Source organism: Zootoca vivipara, chromosome 4, assembly GCF_963506605.1.
Source record: "Zootoca vivipara chromosome 4, rZooViv1.1, whole genome shotgun sequence".
Classification (NCBI taxonomy): Eukaryota; Metazoa; Chordata; class Lepidosauria; order Squamata; family Lacertidae; genus Zootoca; species Zootoca vivipara.
Genome location: NC_083279.1, coordinates 94,346,959 through 94,369,265, shown reverse-complemented (window position 1 = coordinate 94,369,265; position 22,307 = coordinate 94,346,959). Strand labels below are relative to the sequence as shown.

The 22,307-nt window shown below is 46.8% G+C and overlaps 1 protein-coding gene across 1 annotated transcript in view; it reads left to right on the top strand.

Moving 5' to 3' along the window:
- The first annotated feature begins 4,238 nt into the window (after window positions 1-4,238).
- The window catches only part of MYO7A (myosin VIIA), a 159,395-nt gene continuing 141,326 nt past the window's right edge, over window positions 4,239-22,307 (top strand). Inside the window, exon 1 of the mRNA XM_060273921.1 lies at window positions 4,239-4,469. The gene's annotated coding sequence lies outside the window, so the exon portion shown is untranslated. The remainder of the gene's footprint in view (window positions 4,470-22,307) is intronic.

Here is a 22,307-nt window from a genome sequence, read left to right as displayed (position 1 = left end):
CCGTGCGCTGCTCTGGTTCGCCAGAAGCAGCTTTGTCATGCTGGCCACATGACCCGGAAGCTGTCTGCGGACAAACGATGGCTCCCTCGGCCTATAGAGCGAGATGAGCACCGCAACCCCAGAGTCGGACATGACTGGACCTGATGGTCAGGGGCCCCTTTACCTTTACCTATCCTTTGGTGTAGGGTTTGGCCTGTTTGTCCAATATATATGCAGCACTGTTTGCAAAGCAACAGAAAACTCCTATCTATAATAATAATAAATAATAATTTATTATTTATACCCCGCCCATCTGGCCGGGTTCCTCCAGCGACTCTGGGCGGCTTCCAACAAAATACTAACATACAGAAATCCATCAAACATTAAAAGCTTCCCTAAACAGGGCTGCCAAAAGTTGCCTTCTAAAGGTCTGGTAATTGTTATTCTCTTTGACCTCTAGTGGGAGGGCATTCCACAGGGTGGGCGCCACTACCGAGAAGGCCCTCCGCCTGGTTCCCTGTAACTTGGCTTCTCGTAGCGATGGAACCGCCAGAAGGCCCTCGGCACTGGATCTCAGTGTCCGGACAGGACGATGGGGGAGGAGACGCTCCTTCAGGTATACTGGACCGAGGCCGTTTAGGGCTTTAAAGGTCAGCACCAACACTTTGAATTGTGCTCGGAAACGTACTGGGAGCCAATGTAGGTCTCTGAGGACCGGTGTTATGTGGTCCCGGCGGCCACTCCCAGTCACCAGTCTAGCTGCCGCATTCTGGATTAATTGCAGTTTCCGGGTCACCTTCAAAGGTAGCCCCACGTAGAGCGCATTATAGTAGTCCAAGCGGGAGATAACCAGAGCATGCACTACTCTGGCGAGACAGTCCGCGGGCAGGTAGGGTCTCAGCCTGCGTACCAGATGGAGCTGATAAACTGCTGCCCTGGACACAGAATTGACCTGCACCTCCATGGACAGCTATGAGTCCAAAATGACTCCTAGGCTGCGCACCTGGTCCTTCAGGGGCACAGTTACCCCATTCAGGACCAGGGAGTCCTCCACACCTGCCCGCCTCCTATCCCCCAAGAACAGTACTTCTGTCTTGTCAGGATTCAACCTCAATCTGTTAGCCGCCATCCATCCTCCAACCGCATTTCCAGGGATCTGCATTTCCAGGGATTCAGAGGTGGGCTTCAGACACCTGTAACCGCAACCATGCTCTCTTTCTTCTCAGCAAGAATAAAAGTCATAATTTAAAAATGGTTAAAGAGCCCAACCATTGCAATCAATCACAGTTTATAGCTTCTGCCCACACCGTGGAGCTATTGCGCTTAGAATATTGCTTGCTGGGAGGAGACAGTCCTGTTTTTGTTTCCCATTTGCTGATTGCTTCGGTCTGAGCCCAACATTCGCCTTCCTCCTTGTCCAAATGCAGATCTAACAGCAGCTGAAAAGTCAAAAGGGATGGATGATTTAGGCAACAACTACAGTGCTATGTGGAAACTCTGCTTGTCTTGCTAAAAAATCTCTTCTTTCTCTCTCTTGTCTTTGAAATTCCTCTGATGCTTCCACCTGACAACAGACTTCCCAAATTTAATCTGGATCATTTCAATTTAGGAACTGGTGCAACTTTCGGTCCTGATCCTAAACACGTTTAGCACCTCCTGGTTATGGATTGGCTTTTCCGTTTCCCCTTTTCACAATCACAAACTCAGCACACATTTCTGCAACGAACTGCAGTTTAAAGATACATATATTATGAAAATTTAGTGTGAATTCCTCTGAATAAACACATTCTTTTTGTATGCCGTTTTGACCAACATACCCATTTGTACAAAACATTTCCCCTTAATACAATGCATGTTTTGCACGTTATTTTCACAAATACCTTATTTCTTTCTGTACACTTTTCCCCTGACCAATGTATTTTTTGTAAGGAGAGCTGCATCACAAAATTTGGATGACTTGGAATTTTGACAGGTGGCTGTGTTAATGTGATAGATTCTCTTCATAGGACGGTTGAAGGCTCTGTAAATTGAAGTGCTGGTGAAATCCAGCCCGCCATCTTTAATTTCCCAGAGGCACCTAGCCATAGAAATTACAAGGTGTAGATCTGTGTCCCCACCAAAGTCCTCATCCAATGAATTTTTCTGTGGTCCCCTCCCCTCCATTTATGGATCACTCTTCCCAGGGAAACTCACCTGGAACCAAAACTGCCAATATTTATTCGCCAGGTTAAGATATTTAACCTGCGGCCGCCGAGTTATGTGGCTGCCGAGACCACATAACACCGGTCCTGAAAGACCTACAATGGCTCCCAGTACGTTTCCGAGCACAATTCAAAGTGTTGGTGCTGACCTTTAAAGCCCTAAACGGCCTCAGCCCAGTATACCTGAAGGAGCGTCTCCACCCCCATCGTTCTGCCCGGACACTGAGGTCCAGTGCCGAGGGCCTTCTGGCGGTTCCCTCGCTACGAGAAGCCAACTTACAGGGAACCAGGCAGAGGGCCTTCTCGGTAGTGGCACCCGGCCTGTGGAATGCCCTCCCACCAGAGGTCAAAGAGAACAACAACTACCAGACCTTTAGAAGGCATCTCAAGGCAGCCCTGTTTAGGGAAGCTTTTAATGTCTGGTGGATTTCTGTATTTTAATGTTTTGTTGGAAGCCGCCCAGAGTGGCTGGGGGAACCCGGCCAGATGGGCGGGGTATAAATAAATAAATTATTATTATTATTATTATTATTATTATTATTATCATTATTTACCCTTTTGTTATTTTGGAAAACTAGCAAAAATCTATAGTGTGTTGGAAATGTAAGGAAAAGGAAGGTACTTTTTACCACATGTGGTGGTCCTGTAGAAAAGTAAAGGTCTTATGGGAAATGATTTATATTGAATTGAAGAAAAGGTTTAAGATAACTTTCCCTTAAAAAAAAAACACCAGAGGCCTTTTTTTTACTTGGACTAACGGGATGGAATACTTAGGGACCGCAAAGTTTATGTATGCGGCAACAGCCTCAAGGATGTTGCTTGCCCAGAATTGGAAATAGGAGAAGATACCAACAAAAGAAGAATGGATAACTAAGATGATGGACTATGCTGAAATGGCAAAGATGACCACGAAGATCAGAGATCAGGATGAGAAAAAGTTTGAGTAGGAATGGAAGAGATTTATAGATTACAGTGGTACCTCAACTCACGAACGACTCGACAACCGAATTTTTCAACTTACGAATGGGGGTAATGTCTCGACATCCGAAAGAAAACCGCGGTGGTTTTAGATAGGGATTTTTCGACTTACGAATTTTTAGATGGGGTTGCTTCGACTTAACGAATTTTTCTGTTTCCAATGCATCCCTATGGGAAATCGTGTTTCCAATGGCGTTTTTCGACTTATGAATTTTTCGACCTACGAAGGTGCCTTTGGAATGGATTAAATTCGTAAGTCGAGGCACCACTGTATTTAAAAGACCACTGTAAATATATTAAAACGTTAGCAGGTTTGATATAACATTTATGTAATCAAATATTTGGAAATTAAGATAAATGAGGGGGAAACAGAATTTGGAGATAAAATGAGATGCAATAAATTTTGTGGGGGGGAATTGGAATCCATGGGAGGGGCGAGGGGAAGTCTGTGTTGTTTGTTTTTTATCTTGATTGGGAAAATGTTGAATTCATCAATTATTGTGATTATAAAATTTGAATTTTTTTTTAAAAGATATTTTTATTTACCCAGACTTTGGGGAGAGGCGTAAATATTTGAGATCACACTTGTTCATGATAGTGTGACAGTAGCCTAAACTGGGCCCAGTTTTATGAGAACCAACAGGATGGTGTTTATATTTGTCCTGTGGCTATTTGGTGGGGGATTTGGGGGATGGGTAGTGGTGCTAAATTTTAAAGTAAAAACCCCTTGCCGTGCCCTCAAGTGCGTTGCTGTGGGTTATTCCCCTCCCCCCCCTCCCTGGGCCTAGTGGGGGCCTGGCAGGGGCCTACATAAAACAAAGGCTGGGTTGGACTGGATGGCCCTTGTGGTCTCTTCCAACTCTATGATTCTATGAAAAGTGCCAGGACGTGAGAAGTATCAGGCTTTGAAAAAGTTGGCACCTAGCCTTTCCTTTCCCCAAAAGAAGTTGGGCCGGGGAATCGGCGCTTGCGAGTCCAGCTCCTGCCCCTGTTCTTGTCTCGTTCGGTAATCTCTCTCTGCTCAGCCCCTCCTCCCGGCTAAGACGGATCAGTGTGCATGAATGGGAGGCTGTTGGAGTGAGTCAGGTACTGTGCAAAGCAGCTCTTGACAGCGAGCGAATGGGAAGGAAGGGGAGCGAGCTGGTGGGGAAGGAAAAACTGACAGCCAGGCGATGCACTCATTCGCCATCTGTGCCGTCTGAACTGAACTCTGCTCGCACCAAGATCTCCCTCAGAACTGGACTTTTGGCTTCTTTTAAGAGATGCCCATCGGCTGTGGACTCTGAGAAGAAGTTCCCATGCACCACTAAGGTAAGCTGCTAGCAAGCAGACCCAAGTCTAGAGCTGGCCAGTACAGTTTGTCTGGATTTCCATTTTAATTCACAGGGATTTTCTCAAAAGCCTCTTAGAGCTGCGGAGATTTCATCGCAGGCTTTCTCTTGTTCCCACAGACTGGGCGATTTTCACTGTTGTTGTTGCTTTTGTGTGTATGTGGGGTGGGTGAGAGGACAGTCACTTCTGGGAGTCTATCCAAAACAGCAAACAGATACGTAAAAAGAAAAGCAAAAAAAGAGATTTCTGTGGTCAAACAGGGAGATGCTTTACCGTTGCCTTCCCTGATCTAAGAGGCAGACCCCCCCCCAAAAAAAACCCCTCTTGTAATTAGAGTTGTGGCTCAATTAAATACATTGTAGTTGAGTGATCAAATGAGTTTTAGTTAATCAATTGAGTCGTATAACCGCCAGATTTGCATACCGCTGAAAGCAGCAGTTCTGAAGCAAGATGCATACATTGTTTTTAAAGTGACGGATTGCTGTCAAAAGAGGCATTGCCTCACGTTTGAGAGGGAAAGAAAAACTTCTAAAATCATCCTTGCCATCCACTTTTTGGGGGGATTTAATAAAACATGCCTACTTTTTGGTTAACCAGAGGCGCCTTTTTCACTGATTACGGCTTTTGCAATCCTATACATAGACCTGAGAGTCTTCCCCATGGAACTCAACGAGGCTTTCTTTCGAAAAGGCGTGTAAGGTTGCACTGCAATTTATTTCAATTGGTTAACCTATTAAGTGATTAGACATTCCATTCCTGCTTGAAAAGTTGCTGAAGGAGAAGGCGGGACACAACTTCTTGATTGTGAGACCCATCCCACCATCTTCAACTAAATTCTCTCTTTCCCCCACCCCACCCCCAGCTGCCAGATTTACCTCTTAAATCTCACACTGCTTCATCAACATCCATAAAATGGGCGCCACAAACAATAACTGGGTTGTTTGAGACACTGAGCTGGCCCTCAGAGGTTGGGTCAGGAACAAAAAAGCGGCACAGTCTGTTGTCGCTGTAGATTTGCGTTCCATGGTGTTCGATGTTGGCTGAGACTCGAGAACTTGCAGAACATTTTAGGCTACCTTTGAATTGTTGCAACTGCAAATGCTCAATTCCTCACTAGCCTGCAAACACACACACACACACACACACACACACACCACAACTGTGTTCTCTTTGCCCCACAAGCCTAGATCAATGGGCTTATGTCACGCAAGGGTAGATTTCGAACAAATTGGGAGAAGCCTTTTGAAAGCACTTTGATAATGGGAACCGTTACCCAGGAGGGTTGTGGGCTATTCCCTTGTTGAAGATCTTCAAGCTGAAACTGGGCGGTAATCTGGCGGATTAGATGGTCTTCCAATTCTGTACTTAGTTTTTTAGTGTTCAGATAGAGTAGAAGGGATCAGGCAGCAGTATCACCACATTTGTTTGTCTGCCATCTCCCCACAAAATTGTAGCCAGTGTGGCTCACAAGATATCACAAGAGACAATGATGGCCATCAATTTGGATGGCTTCAAAAGAGGATTAGATAAATGCATGAAAGGTAAAGGCGACTATGGGATGCGGTGCACATCTCGCTTTCAGGCCGAGGGAGCTGGCGTTTATCCACAGACAGCTTTCCGGGTCATGTGGCCAGTAGGACTAAACCGTGGCAGAAACCAGAGTGCAAGGAAATGCCATTTACCTTCCCGCTGCCCACTAGACCTATTTATCTACTTGCACTGGCGTGCTTTCGAACTGCTAGGTTGGCAGGAGCTGGGACAGAGCAACGGGAGCTCACCCTGTCGCGGGGATTAGAATCACCAACCTTCCGATCAGCAAGTCCAAGAGGCTCAGTGGTTTAGACCACAGCGCCACCCGCATCCCTTGCATGAAGGGTACCCACTATAGATGCCTACTAGATACATTGGCTATACTCTGTCAAAGTATGGATTTAAAAGGGGAAACAGACAAATTCATGGAGGAAAGGGCCATCAATGGCTACTAGTCTTGATGGTTATTGCTCTTCCTTCACAGCAATGCTTCTGAATACCAGTTGCTGGAAACCACAGGAGGGGAGAGAGGGCTCTTATGCTCAGATCCTGCTTGCTGGTTTCCCACAGGCATATACAGTAGCTGGTTCATAGCTGCCAAGTCTCCCGTTTTCCCCGGGAAACCCCTGTTTTTCCAGCTGTCCCCAGCCGAAAAAACGGATTTTGTTTGTTTCCCCCCGGTTTATTCTGGTGTGGTGGCCATTTTGGAACTGGGCGGAGCATGCTCAGAAACGACTTTTGATGCTGCTCCGCCCAGTTCCAAAATGGCCACCGCGCTACTTCCGGTATGCTACTTTCGGTCCGGTCCCTTATTTTTCAGAGAGGAACTTGGCAGGTATGAGCTGGTTAGAGTGAGAACAGGTTCTGGACTGGATGGGCTACTGGCCTGTTCAAACAAGCCTATTTTTACATTCTTATCAAAATAAGAACATAGAACAATAAATTTTTTTTACTGAGAACACTTAAATAATAATCGTCTTCTCAATCATTACAGAAAATAAATCCATAAAACATCATAAAAAACAACACAAATAAGTTGATCTAATTTAGCAGCCTCAAACTAAACAGGAGAGAAAAGAATGCCCGGTGCAGAAATAAAAGGGTGGTATACAAAACGGGGGGCTGAGAAAGAGTCACTATACCAAAAAGGCATTTCCACAAAGAACATAAGAAGAGCTTGCTGGATCAGGCCACTGGCCCATCTGGTCCAGCATCCTGTTCTCAAAGGGGCCGACCGGATGCCTGGATTTGAGCACAAGAGCAACTCTCTCCTCCTGTTGTTTCCAGCAACTGGTTTGCAGAAGCATTGCTGCCCCTTAACTGGGCAGCCAGGGCAGAGCCATCATGGTTGGCAGCCTTCATTAGCCGACAGGGGTTCTCCACAATTACTTAAATGCATTGAGTGGTGGCTGCATTTGTTGCCTGGCATCAGGGCCGGCCCTAAGGCAAGGCTGGGTGGCGCAATGCACCAGACAGCCGTGCTAGGAAACGGGGCGCGGGGGGGGGGCGGGCGCCGGAGGGATCTTTGCACCACGGCGCCAGGGCGCCAGATATGCTTAAGACGGCCCTGCCTGGCATGCTAGTAAATGGTACAGTTTGGGGTCTTCTGCACGAGGTCCTTGACATAAACCCAGAGCTTGGTTCACTTGCCAAGAAAGAGAGAGAAACCCCTTGTATCTGTTGTTGTTTAGTCGTTGAGTCGTGTCCGACTCTTCGTGACCCCATGGACCAGAGCACGCCAGGCACTCCTGTCTTCCTTGCATCTACCCAAGCATTTAATGAGACAACTTTGCAAGGACGGCACGGGATGCTGGCGTTTTCTGTGCTTCTGTTTTTAATCAGGTCAGGACAACTTCTAAACAAGAAGGCAGCAGAATCCATTTGCTGGGAGGAATGCGGAGCTTTTGCTTTGCCCCAGTGGAAGCTGTGAGAACCGACATCCTTCTGGATAACACAGGACAGGCGGCCTGTAAATACAGATATTCTGCCCACTAGACCTGTCGAACGTGCATCTTTACAGATTCTGTTTAGCAGATGTCGTTAGGGGCAAACTACACATTGAAATGCAATGGCCTATAATATTAGTCCGATGTCTTAACTGCAAAGTATCTTGGAACAGAAGTGACTTGAAGCAGAGCGGCAATTAGCCCTTCCCCTTGTTCTCTACATTCCCCCAAAACCAGTTCCCTAGGAGGATACCAGTTCCCCCCAAACCAGCTCCCCAGTGCACTGGTGTACATAGGGGGGTGGGGGGAGTGCACCGCACCAGGTACCATTTGGGGGAAAGTGTGGCATCGCGGTGGTCCCTCCCCTGGGATGCGCAGTGCGCCCTCTCGGAACGCGCGCCACACACACACACCATGCCCCTGCACCACGCGCAATGCCCCTGAGAAATGTAAAGTACTACACTTGGGCAAAAAAAATGAAAGGCACAAATACAGGATGGGAGACACCTGGCTTGAGAGCAGTACATGTGAAAAGGATCTAGGAGTCTTGGTAGACCACAAACTTGACATGAGTCAGCAGTGTGATGCAGCAGCTAAAAAAGCCAATGCAATTCTGGGCTGCATCAATAGGAGTATAGCATCTAGATCAAGGGAAGTAATAGTACCACTGTATTCTGCTCTGGTCAGACCTCACCTGGAGTACTGTGTCCAGTTCTGGGCACCACAGTTCAAGAAGGATACTGACAAGCTGGAACGTGTCCAGAAGAGGGCAACCAAAATGGTCAAAGGCCTGGAAACGATGCCTTATGAGGAACGGCTTAGGGAGCTGGGTATGTTTAGCCTGGAGAAGAGAAGGTTAAGGGGTGATCTGATAGCCATGTTCAAATATATGAAAGGATGTCATATGGACGAGGGAGAAAGATTGTTTTCTGCTGCTCCAGAGAAGCGGACACGGAACAATGGATTCAAACTACAAGAAAGAAGCTTCCACCAAACATTAGAAAGAACTTCCTGACAGTAAGAGCTGTTCGGCAGTGGAATTTGCTACCAAGGAGTGTGGTGGAGTCTCCTTCTTTGGAGGTCTTTAAGCAGAGGCTTGACAGCCATCTGTCAGGAATGCTTTGATGGTGTTTCCTGCTTGGCAGGGGGTTGGACTGGATGGCCCTTGTGGTCTCTTCCAACTCTATGATTCTATGATTCTATGTGATGCACCCCCACGGGCGATGTGGCATGCCCCCGAGATGTGCGCCACACCCTTGCAGGCGACACGCCATGGCCCCGGGACATGCGTCAGCCCCGCCCCGACTGTTGCTCCACCACTGCCCCAATGGGATACCAGGAGGTTTGCAAAGGGACATGCCCCGTCCGGAAGTTTAGTGGTGTGCTAAAAGTAGGAGGTGGGAATTTCAAGGGGAAAGTGGTAGGTCTCAGGTGCTGGCGATCATGGAGTCTCTTGCACCAGTGGAAAAAATATTTAAACCTGACCCTGAACAATAATAGGAGGGGACTTTTGCAGGAGGCTGCAGGGGCAGTGAAGAGGAACTTTCCTTCCACGAACATCATTAAGGCTGCAATGCTAAGCATATCCGCCAGGGTGAAAATAATAATAATAATAATAATAATAATAATAATAATAATAATAATAATAATAATAATAATAATATTTATACCCCGCCCTCCCCAGTGAGAGCAGGGCTCAGGGCAGCTGACATCAATAAAGTTACAGTAAAAGTATAAGAAAGAAAAACAATGGATTAAAATGCAGATTAAAATACAATTTAGATTTTAAAATGGTCCATTGGGACTAACTTTTGGGTAAGCATGCCATAGATAACACTGAACCTTAACTTATCTTAAGATCCAAGCAACACATTTTTATTTATATGCTTACCGTATATATAAGTTTATTTATTAATGAAATTTCTACGTTGCCCTTCATCTGAGGATCATTGGGTGGTTTGCAATATATAATCACAAAAATACACAACCCATCAGTTCTTAAGCTCAGTTCTCCACACTAGTTTGAGATTTCCTTTTTAAAAGCCCTTGTGAGAATTCACCAGCACTTGAGAGCAAAGTGCTCCTGATATACAAATTTTTGCATGCAATTTTGCCTAATCTGCACTTTTTTTTTTGCAAGGCGATGTCCCCTCATCTAATGCACCTTTCGTTGCTATTTCCATTCACCTTTCCGTTTTTACACGCAACATGCAGCTAGTATATGCATTTTCACACATAGCAACGGGACTGGAAAACTGCATTACAAAATTCAGACGAGTGTGCTGTAAGCCGCCCAGAGTGGCCGAGGAAACCCAACCAGATGGGCGGGGTATTATTATTATTATTATTATTATTATTATTATTATTATTATTATTATTATGGTGTGTTTTGGTTCTCAAATTAGGAAGGTTCACCTTTTAAAGCTAGCTGAATTTCTCCTCCATCCCTATTTAATTTATTTGTAGTATTTATCCCACGGCAGTTCACCCCTCTACCTCTGGCTGACTCAGAATTCGAACACACTTCTTCAAGGGAGTGTCCCCAAATTCCCAGATGTCTGCAACAGATACGCGATATGACAAGACAGTTTGGGGTTGCCATATGGCCCTGTTGGGTAGATTATGCCCCGACTGAAGCCATGCCATTTGGAATATTAGTTGGCCTGGATCCCCAGCTTTTATTAAAACAGAAGAGGGAGCAAATATCTAGTGGTTTAGTATTTTAAACCCTTGCCTGTCTGCACAGGCACACAATGCAATGTAAGACAGCTCTCTATGTTCCATTGTAGCCCCTTGAAGGGGAAAGAAATACAACTTCTGTAGAGTTCCTTTTTCTTGTTGTTGGTAGTTGTTACCAGCTGGGAGCCGGAGAAAGTTTCTGCTGCATAGATTCCCCGGAAGAAAAACCTCTGAAAGTTCTCCAGGCCAACATACATCTTGGGGTGGTGAATTTTGGGAGGCACAGTGTGAAGGAACAGGGTTCTGCTCTCCCCTGATCCTGTCCATCTCCTCTTCCCTGTCTCGTGCTTGCTAACTTGTGACTTCACAATCGCCGGGTTACCATGGAAGGGATTATTCTGCCGTGAACGAAAGCCTTTTTTTGGCTCACCCGCTTCCAAAGCCTTTTCAGGGGCTGCAGAGGCTGGCTGACTACTCGGGAGTAAGGCTGGGTAGACCTATCGATTTCGGTTTCCGGTTTTCGCAGTGATCGGATCTGTTCTCCACATCAGTTTGTTATTTGTTGTTGCTGTTAAATGCTGAAAGTTAATCAACAGTATACAGTGGTACCTCGGTTTATGAACACAATTGGTTCCGGAAGTCTGTTCATAAACTGAAGCGTTCATAAACTGAAGCGAACTTTCCCATTGAAAGTAATGGAAAGTGGATTAATCCGTTCCATTTATGTATGTTATATTCACGAATATATGCAGTTTTGTGGACACTTTGCCTCAGTATACGCACTTATGTACATATTACTAGGCTGGACTTCCCTGAGTCCAGTTACAGTACTGTATTTTTTCCCATGTATAAGAGGATTTTTTTTTTGCGTAGAAAAAATAGTCAAAAATTGGGGGCCATCTTATACATGGATGGTGAATGCACAGGTTTGGGCTTTGACTCTGGCCCTATTTCTTAATTTTAGGTTCAAAAAAAGTGTGTTCATCTTATACACGGGGGCGTCTTATACATGGGAAAATACGGTATATTTCCCAGTTCTTTAATGAAACCCACCCATCATCGAAAGAGCATCTTTAGCTCCCTCAGCAGGGGTTGGGGTATAGCATCTGTCTTCTGCATCGATCTGTTTTCTCTCCCGCCTCCCCCCCCCCCGGCCATTTCCAGCCTGGATTAAATGGCCGTTTTGGCTGCCCTCAGCGATGGGGATTATGTCCCGAAGGAAATTATGTCCTCACATTACACAACGCCTCTTGACAGACCACCGCTGAGTTTTCTCTTCTTGGCCTAGGAGCTATTAAACTTTCATCGGGTGTTTAAGCGACTGCTGATGCTCCACTGCGGAAGGGCACCAAATTTTCCACCGGATTCCTCTGTGAATCCAAGCCCGGCTCAAGATATTCTTCTGCCTAAGGTGAAGGGGAAGATGGAGAGTCCCCACGCTGTATACAAAACACCATGGGGGGGGGGTCTGAGCCCTTGTGACAGGTGTTTAACCATGCCACTCTTTTATGCCACCCTGCATTGTTCTATAGTGGTGGTGAACGACTGTATAGCTATAGCTTAGGGCCCCACTCTCTTGGCCCCCCCCAAAAAAAACTAAAGGAAAAAAAATCTGGATGTACATTTCTAAAATATAAGATAAAAAAACAAATAGAATAAAACCTACATACAGCAACATTGTTTTGTGTTGTGTAGGCTCCTATGATGTAAGTCAGGCATCCCCAAACTTTGGCCCTCCAGATGTTTTGGCCTACAACTCCCATGATCCCTAGCTAACAGGACCAGTGGTTGGGGAAGATGGGAATTGTAGTCCAAAACATCTGGAGGGCCGAAGTTTGGGGATGCCTGATGTAAGTCATGGGCCCCGCCTGCTAGCCTGCTCCCTAAAATATCACTGCTTTGCTCCTTTCTATGTACAGTGGTACCTCTACTTATGAATTTAATGCGTTCTGAACACACATTTGTAAGTCGAAAAAATTAGTAAGTCAAATCCCAAAGGAATGCATTGGGAGAAAAAAAATTGTAAGTAGAAGCAACCCTATCTAAAAATTCGTAAGTAGAAAAAATCCTATCTGAACCGCATCCAAGATGGCGGACGGAGCTCCATTTGTAAGTAGAAACATTCGTAAGTAGAGGTACCACTGTATAGGGTGCCTACATTCTGCATGGACTGGTTGCATGGCAACCTGTGCGAATGGCTTTAGTTACCTATTAAAAGGTAAAGGGACCCCTGACCGTTACGTCCAGTTGCGGACGACTCTGGGGTTGCGGCGCTCATCTCGCTTTATTGGCCGAGGGAGCCGGCGTACAGCTTCCAGGCCGTGTGGCCAGCATGACAAAGCCGCTTCTGGTTAACCAGAGCAGCGCACGGAAACGCCGCTTACCTTCCCGCCAGAGTGGTACCTATTTATCTACTTGCACTTTGTGCTTTCGAACTGCTAGGTTGGCAGGAACAGGGACCAAGCAATGGGAGTTCACCCCATTTCGGGGATTCGAACCGCCGTCCTGATCGGCAACTCCTAGGCTCTGTGGTTTAACCCACAGAATAGGTAACCCTTAGTTACCTATTAGATACCTATTAGGTCCATAAATTACCATAGAGCATATATTCAACACAAAAACCAGTGACCATTTGTTGTTGACAAAGGACACCTGGACATATAATGGGCCCCATTACTTTCAGTAGCATAGGATCTCATCAAACCTAAATCCGGCCTTGACCGTGGTAGTGGTGAGGGTGGGGGCTGAAGATTTGGCTGCCCCAAAATGTGGATGCAAATGGCTCAGTGGGTCAGTATGTTTGGCTCTGAACCAGAAGGTAGGTAGTTCGAGCCCACCCAAGGACGGCTGTGGGGCAGGATTACTGCACTGCAGAGAGTTGGGTTAGATGACTTTCAGGGTCCCTTCCAACTCTATTTATTTTATTTGTTTATTTATTGAATTCATATACCGCCCTATACCCGGGGTGGGTGGGTCTCAGGGCGGTTCACAGAATAAAATCAAGATATAAAACCAAGATCACATAACACCGGTCCTAAGAGACCTACATTGGCTACCAGTATGTTTCCGAGCACAATTCAAAGTGTTGGTGCTGACCTTTAAAGCCCTAAACGGCCTCGGTCCGGTATACCTGCGTCTCCAGCCCCATCGTTTAGCCCAGACACTGAGATCCAGAGCCGAGGGCCTTCTGGCGGTTCCCTCATTGCGAGAAGCAAAGCTACAGGGAACCAGGCAGAGGGCCTTCTCGGTAGTGGCGCCTGCCCTGTGGAACGCCCTCCCATCGGAGGTCAAGGAGATGAACAACTACCTGACATTTAGAAAACACCTAAAGGCAGCCCTGTTTAGGGAAGTTTTTAATCTGTGATATTTTAATGTATTTTAATCTTTGTTGGAAGCCGCCCAGAGTGGTGAGGGAAACCCAGCCAGATGGGCGGGGTATAAATAAATAATAATAATAATAAAACCACAAAATACCTAGTAAACATAAAAACAACAACCCAATAACTCCCCTCCCTTAAAAAGGCACATTCTAAAAGGATGTTGGATGTCAATAAGATCAACTAAAGGCCTGGTTAAAAAGGAATGTTTTTGCCTGGTGCCTAAAGGTGTGTAATGAAGGCACCAGGTGAACTTTCCTGGGGAGAGCATTCCACAGACAGGGAGCCACTGCAGAGAAGGCCCCGTTCTCATGTTGCCACCCTCCAGACCTCTCATGGAGGAGGCACATGAAGGAGGGCCTTCGAAGATGATCTCAGGGTCTGGGTAGGTTCGTATGAAAAGAGGCTGTCCTTGAGGTATTGCGGTCCAGAGCCGTTTAAGACTTTATAGGTCAAAACTCTACAGTTCTACAGTTCTCTGATTCTATATCAGACAAGATTTGCCGTACACAGGTCAACCTCCCCTGGAGAGGTGGGTGAGAGGCTTCTGAAGTCCCTAGCTGGGAGTTCCTTAGGCTTCCGGTTCCAGGAATTGAAGGGGCCATAGAGTTTCTGCACCTGTCAACGTGCACTTTGTTCTGCAAATAGACACAGTGCCCTGCAAACAATCTCAGAAGAATGTGGCTTATTTAGGTCACAGGCACAGCATTCCCAGCCCTACGGAGAGCTCCACAGTAGAGAGACTTCCTGCTGGAAGATTGGGCGAAACTCTGGGGTTTGCGCAGAGCAAGGGACTTCCAGATTCCCAGACTATCCCTGTATCTCGGACCAGCTCCATCTGGTACGCAAGCTGAGACCCTACCTGCACGCAGACTGTCTTGCTAGAGTGGTGCATGCCCTGGTTATCTCCCGCTCAGACTACTGCAATGTGCTCTCCGTGGGGCTACCTTTGAAAGTGACCCAGAAACTACAACTAATCCAGAATGCGGCAGCTAGACTGGTGACTGGTAGCGGCTGCCGAGACCATATAACACCGGTCCTGAAAGACCTACATTGGTTCCCAGTACGTTTCCGAGCACAATTCAAAGTGTTGGTGCTGACCTTTAAAGCCCTAAATGGCCTCAGTCCAGTATACGTGAAGGAACGTCTCCACCCCCATCATTCAGCCTGGACACTGAGGTCCAGCTCCAAGGACCTTCTAGCGGTTCCCTCCCTGCGAGAAGTGAGGTTACAGGGAACCAGGCAGAGGACTTTCTCGGTTGTGGCACCCGCCCTGTGGAACGCCCTCCCTTCTGATGTCAAGGAAATAAACAACTATTTGACTTTTAGAAAACATCTGAAGGCAGCCCTGTTTAGGGAGGTTTTTAATGTTTGATGTTTTATTGTGTTTATTGTGTTAATATTCTGTTGGAAGCCGCCCAGTGTGGCTGGGGAGGCCTGGCCAGATGGTCGGGGTATAAGTAATAAGTTGTTGTTGTTGTTGTTGTTGTTGTTGTTGTTGTTGTTGTTGTTGTTGTTGTTGTTGTTGTTACCTCTATACTGACCTCCCTGTCCTTTAAAGTTTAGAATCGTAGAGTTGGAAGAGACCACAAGGGCCATCCAGTCCAACCCCCTGCCAAGCAGGAAACACCATCAAAGCATTCTTGACATATGCCTGTCAAGCCTCTGCTTAAAGACCTCCAAAGAAGGAGACTCCACCACACTCCTTGGTAGCAAATTCCACTGCCGAACAGCTCTTACTGTCAGGAAGCTCTTCCTAATGTTTAGGTGGAATCTTCTTTCTTGTAGTTTGAATCCATTGCTCCGTGTCCGCTTCTCTGGAGCAGCTACAACTCCCTAGCTAACAGTACCAGTGGTCAGGGATGATGGGAATTGTAGTCCAAAACATCTGGAGGGCCAAAGGTTGGGGGTGCCTGGTTTAGACTGATATGTCTTAGGTTGCATCCTGTTCACAGAGTCCTCTTCACACTTCCCTCAACACTTAACACTGCGTGTGCTTCTGGGGGAAGCCTCAGGAGAGGGTTGCCTCAGTCAGCGCTGTCTTAAGCATATCCGGCGCCATGGCACAAAGCTCCCTCCGGCACACCCCTCCCCCGTTTCCCAGAGGTTTTTTTAGGGAGGTTGGTGCTGCCGGCGAGGCTAGAGGAGGTGTGCAGTGGCGTGGTATGGTGGAGGCAGCAGGCTGATGCCGGTAGGCACTGTGTCCAGCCTCTGCCTCTTCCCTGGCGCCCTCCAGAACTTGGCGCCCTGGCGCCCCGTGCCGCTAGCCTCTATGGGTAAGATGCCCCTGGCCTCAATATATAATCCTCTTGGCTTTATCTGAAGTGCAGGCCGCTGGAGAGGCTGCAGGGTGCAGACCACAGGTGAGGCAGTTTGTAGAATGAAGGAAAAGACACTCCCAAGCACCCCTTGGCCAGCTTAAAAGTAAGGTACGTGCATCAAAACTCTGCACTCCACCCACTAGTATTTCGTTGGCATTTCCTCCCCCCCCCCGAATGAATTTTCAAGAGCAATTCCTATTTCTCATGAATTGATGGAGCACGGTAGGAGAATTTTCCAGCATGGCAACAGGAAACCGAAATATATATATACCCCTAGCCAGCAAATATTTTTTAATCGAAATCTCTTTCGAAATGGTGTGCGTGCAAAAGAAGGAGCAGATTTATAAGTTCAGCAAAATCGACTGGTAGATCCTCTCCTGGATTGTACCACTTCAGACGGCACATGGGGGCGGACGGCGGACGGCAGACTGCAGATCAGAAACCTCCCTGTGGGTAGAAAAGGAGAGGGTGGAAGGTCAGAGAAAAAAGTGTTGGTCTAGACGTCTTCTGAATTTGTTCATTTCCTACATCCTCTTTTTTTAAGGGAGACATTTCCTCTGCAAAAGTGGCTGCCCTGAGGATGATATTACATTGTTGGGGGCTCATTTGGACTGATCTTCTGGATAAGCCTTTTTTTCCGATAGAGCCCTTCTAGGCCCAAACTGCAAGGGATCTGAATCCTGTAGCATCTGCTACCAGGCTTTCCTCATGCTGAAACGATTAAACCCGTTTGTGTTGCTAAATGATCTCCTCTCTGATTCAGATGGCTGCAGACACAATAGCCTGCAGACAAAAGGAAATCACCTGCCCTGTCCCTTTGCGGCCAACCTGTATCGAATTCCTTGGCAACCTTACAAAACTGGCTAGACAAAAAAAGCCAAAAGCAAGAGGAGAAGGCCACACTATTCACGCTTCCCCCACTTTCTCTCCGGCATATTGTTCTGAGGTTCAGAAGTAAGGGACTAATTCATTGTGCTTTCTCTGAGAGGGTTGAAAAATTGATGTGTGTTTCCTGATGGGTCTCGTCAGAACCCCCATGAAACATTGATAACATACCTGTCCATGTGTCGTAGGTGGCACAAAACCAGGAAGACTTGCAAATACTCTAGAGCAGGCATCCCCAAACTTCGGCCCTCCAGATGTTTTGGACTACAATTCCCATCTTCCCCGACCACTAGTCCTCTTAGCTAGGGATCATGGGAGTTGTAGGCCAAAACATCTGGAGGGCCGCAGTTTGGGGATGCCTGCTCTAGAGGATAAGTTAAGCATTCAAAACGATCTTAATAAACAAGAGCAGAAAGCAGAGAGCAACAGGATAGGATTCCACATGGAGCAATGAAACACACTGGGCTGGATCCAGACCATAGCTGCCAAGTTCTCCCTTTTTTAAGGGAAATTCCCTTATGCTGAATAGCCTTCCTCAAGAGATAAGGGAAAACTTGGCAGCTATGATCCAGACTGAAGCTGCGATCCTATACACACTTGACGGAGTCTTATCGAATTTCTTATGAGAAAACAAGCACAGCAATCCCTATGTATATTATTTGCTCAAAATTAAGACCCACTGGCGCTGTGGGTTAAACCACAGAGCCTAGGGCTTGCTGATCAGAAGGTCGGTGGTTCGAATCCCCGCGACAGGGTGAGCTCCCATTGCTCGGTCCCAGCTCCTGCCAACCTAGCAGTTCGAAAGCACGTCAAAGTGCAAGTAGATAAATAGATACCGCTCCGGTGGGAAGGTAAACGGCGTTTCCGTGCGCTGCTCTGGTTTGCCAGAAGCGGCTTTGTCATGCTGGCCACATGACCTGGAAGCTGTACACCAGCTCCCTCGGCCAATAAAGCGAGATGAGCCTTTACGACCCACTGTGTTCAATGGGGCTCACTTTCAGATAGGGGCGGATGGATATACTGGTATCTGTTTTCACTCTCTTCATTTCTTATGTTCCCAATCTTAAGTGTTCCTGCGCAATTTGCTATTTTTAAAAAACCCTCATTAAAATCCGTCAGCTTTTTTGCGTGAAGTTCCACTAAGGATTTGTGAAAGGGTTAACTCCCTAGCCCAGGCATCCCCAAACTTTGGCCCTCCAGATGTTTTGGCCTACATCTCCCATGATCCCTAGCTAAGAGGACCAGTGGTCAGGGATGATGGGAATTGTAGTCCAAAACATCTGGAGGGCCGAAGTTTGGGGATGCCTGCCCTAGCCTTTTCTTCTCTCAAAGATGTTCTGCAAGGCAGGGGGTACTTTGCCCAATAGGGCAGGAAAGCTCACAAATACATTATTGAATGCAGGAGTTGCTAACTTCTTCTTTTTTTATGTGTTCACCGCTCTTGCGCCTTACACAGCAGTTCGATCTGCCCTGAAAAGCTTCAGCGGCTCAAGTTGTTCTTAAAGGCACAGGAGCAGCCAGGATATTTAGTTAGTTGGCAACCGCAATAGGAAGGCAGCCTTGGGGAGGGGAGAGAGGGGGGGGAACGAATCAGAAACACTCTGGTCATCAACCTGCACTTTTGTTAGCAAGTCTTGGCATTTTTCATCATAATCTCCCTTGGTTTGGCCGTCTGCTGATTTTAAATCTCATGACCAGCCAGGCTGCCAAGTAATCCACAGAGGCATTGGTACTGGATGTTAAATTCATTCATTCGTTTGCCACCAGTTGCAAGGAATTTCAAGCATGCCTCCTCAGCCTGGGTTCAACCCCTGATGGAGCCTTCCAATGAGCTTCTTAAAAAAACCGACAACAGCAGGTCCTTCAAAGCCCAACTGATTTGCACCTCACAATGTGTTGTGAATATCAGGACCTGCGGGGAATTACACCAAGTCAGGCCATTGCTCATTCCACATTTGCCGCTGGCCCTGATGCAAAGCCAAGGGAGTGGCAGTGAGGCATAGTGGTTAGAATGTCGGACTAGGACCCAGGAGACCATTGTTCAAATCCCCGCTCGGCCATGGGCCAGGCACTGCCTCTCAGCCTAACCTACCTCACAGGGTTGTTCTGTGGATTAAATGAGGAGGGGGAGGACCGTGTAGGCCACCTAGACACAAAAGCAACAAATAAATAAGTTGTGCAGGCTTGTCGCTGAATGACAAACCAGATTTAAGTGACATTTTACGGTTATGTTTTGTTGGTAGAACATGAGACTCTTAATCTCAGGGCTGTGGGTTCGAGCCCCGATTGGGTGAAAGATTCCTGCATTGCAGCGGGTTTGACTAGAGGACCCTCGTGGTCCCTTATAACTCTGTGATTCTATTTTCTTCTGCGTATTTTGGAAGCCCCTTCGTGGGATTAAAAATTGCACAAATCCACTTATTTTGTTGGTTATTGGCATCCATCAGTCTCGGGAGACAATGGAGGAGGGCGCCTTGAAGTCAAACCAATGGAGAGTTTCAGCACCCGCTGTGGCTGCAGAGACCGATAAAGGAGAGACATGTTTTGTTGCAGCTGGGGCAAATGAAGGCGTCCGGTTGTGTTGTTGCAGATACACCAGGGCATTCTTCTCTCTGCGCTTCTCCCAGTGGTCATTCCTCCTCTGGTCACTGTGTGGATGCACAACCTTGTCTCCAGGTGCTGAGATTATATATAATTGCAGATTGTATGAATTGGCCCTATTGCACACCCATGACTCTGCATTTGAAGACCCTCTTCATACCTGCAGCTTGTTCAGGTTGCATTCAACGTGTGAATGTGAGGGGAGGCTGGGACCGGGTCGCCCTGTGCTATTATAGCCCCTCACCTGGGCTGACATACAGGGCCAGATTGAGGTTAGATGGGGCCCTTTATATGTCCAGCTGTCCTTTGTCAACAACAAATGGTCGCTTTTGTGTGTGTTGAATATATGCTATATGGTAATTTTGGACCTAATAGGTATCTAAAGCCATTTGCACATCACAAAATATGTATTTTATCAAAGTAATTAACTGAAATACAATTAAGAAGAAGTATATTAATAGTGAAATACAATTAAGAAAAAGTATACAGTGGTACCTCGGTTTAAGCACACAATTGGTTCCGGAAGTCTGTACTTAACCTGAAGCATACTTAACCTGAAGCGAACTTTACCCAAAGTATGAGTATAATTGGTTCTGGAAGTCCGTACTTAACCTGAAGTGTACTTAACCTGAAGCGAACTTTCCCATTGAAAGTAATGGAAAATGGATTAATCCATTCCAGACGGGTCCACGGAGTACTCAACCTGAAGTGTACTTAGCCCTAAGTATGAGTGTAATTGATCCTGGAAGTCCGTACTTAATCTGAAGCGAACTTTCCCATTGAAACAAAATAAAACCTACCTGTAACTTTCCCATTGAAAGTAATGGAAAGTGGATTAATCCATTCCAGACGGGTCCGCGGAGTACTTAAACTCAAAGTACTCAAACCGAAGCGTACTTAAATCGAGGTATGACTGTATTGGGGGGGGGGTACCAAGAGAGTGGGTCCCTAAGCTATAGCTTGTTTGGCTTATACATAAATCCGGCACGGTTGACATACCTGATTTGAGGCAGGTGCGATTGTAAGGAGTAAGAATGGGTTTAGTTAGGGCTGAGTGATGGCAGAATCTAAGGCACTAACTTGTGCATCTTACGCCTCCCTGCACCCATGTTTTTTCTCCCCCCCCCCCGATGCACCTTTGCTGGGAAGGTTATCCTGTTTATTCCTTATTAATTAGCATCTTTGCCCTCAGGGGTCAGCTGGAGGTTGCTAATATAGGTTACACCCGGAGGGAGAAGAGCCATCACTGAAATGCAGGCAATCGTGGTGGCACCTTTGGGTCGACGAGCAGGAATGGGGAGCTTGTTGCTGGACTCCATCTCCCATGAACCCCAGCAAGCATGACCAGGGGTCAAGGATGATGGGAGATGTAGGAGTCGTTCCTCAGGGATTTAAATGAAGGCTTAGCCAACGGGGGGGGGGGGTTGGTTGGGATTGGAAGGTGCAGGGGTCCCGTTCTATTTTGCAGAGGGAGGAAGGGAGGGACCTTCATGGCTGAAAGAAGTGGGGTAGGACCATATACAGTACCAGGGGTGGGTCAGAGACTAAAGTGAGTTGAAGAATTGCTTACATTCCATAGATGATTTACAGGTGTTAGATGATTTGCAGATGATATTTAACTCCGAGTAGGCTTGCTAAAGGGATGCGGGTGGCGGTGTGGGTTGAACCACAGAGCCTAGGGCTTGCCGATCAGAAGGTTGGCGGTTCGAATCCCCGTGACGTGGTGAGCTCCCGTTGCTCGGTCCCTGCTTCTGCCAACCTAGCAGGTCGAAAGCACATCAAAGTGCAAGTACCGATAGATAAATAGGTACCACTCCAAGCGGGAAGGTAAACGGCGTTCCCGTGTGCTGCTCTGGTTCGCCAGAAGCGGCTTAGTCATGCTGGCCACATGACCCGGAAGCTGTACGCCGGCTCCCTCGGCCAGTAAAGCGAGATAAGCGCTGCAACCCCAGAGTCGTCTGTGACTGGACATAACGGTCAGGGGTCCCTTTACCTTTACCTTTAGGCTTGCTAAGATGTATAAGACTGAATCAGATAAGTGCTGGAGATGCAATGAGGTTGAGGGAACATTCTTTCACATGTGGTGGACCTGTAAAAGGGTATTGGGCAATGATCCACAATGAATTGAAAAAAATGTTTAAAAGTACTCCCCCCCCCAAAAAAAAACTAGAGTCCTTTTTGTTGGGGATAATTCAGACCAAAATTCCCAGGTGTCAAAAAAGGTTATTTATGTATGCCACTACTGCGGCCCATGTTTTGTTAGCCCCAAAATGGAAAACGAGCGAGGTCCCAACTAAAGAAGAATGGCAACCTAAGCCAACAGAATATACGCAGCTTGTAGACCTAACATATAGAATAAGAGAACAAGAAGAACATACGTTTAGAGAAGATCGGAAAACGTTTATTGAATATATGGGGGGAAACTGTGTGTATAGTTGAAAACGTGGGCAGCATTAAGATAAATTCAACAGTGTAAAT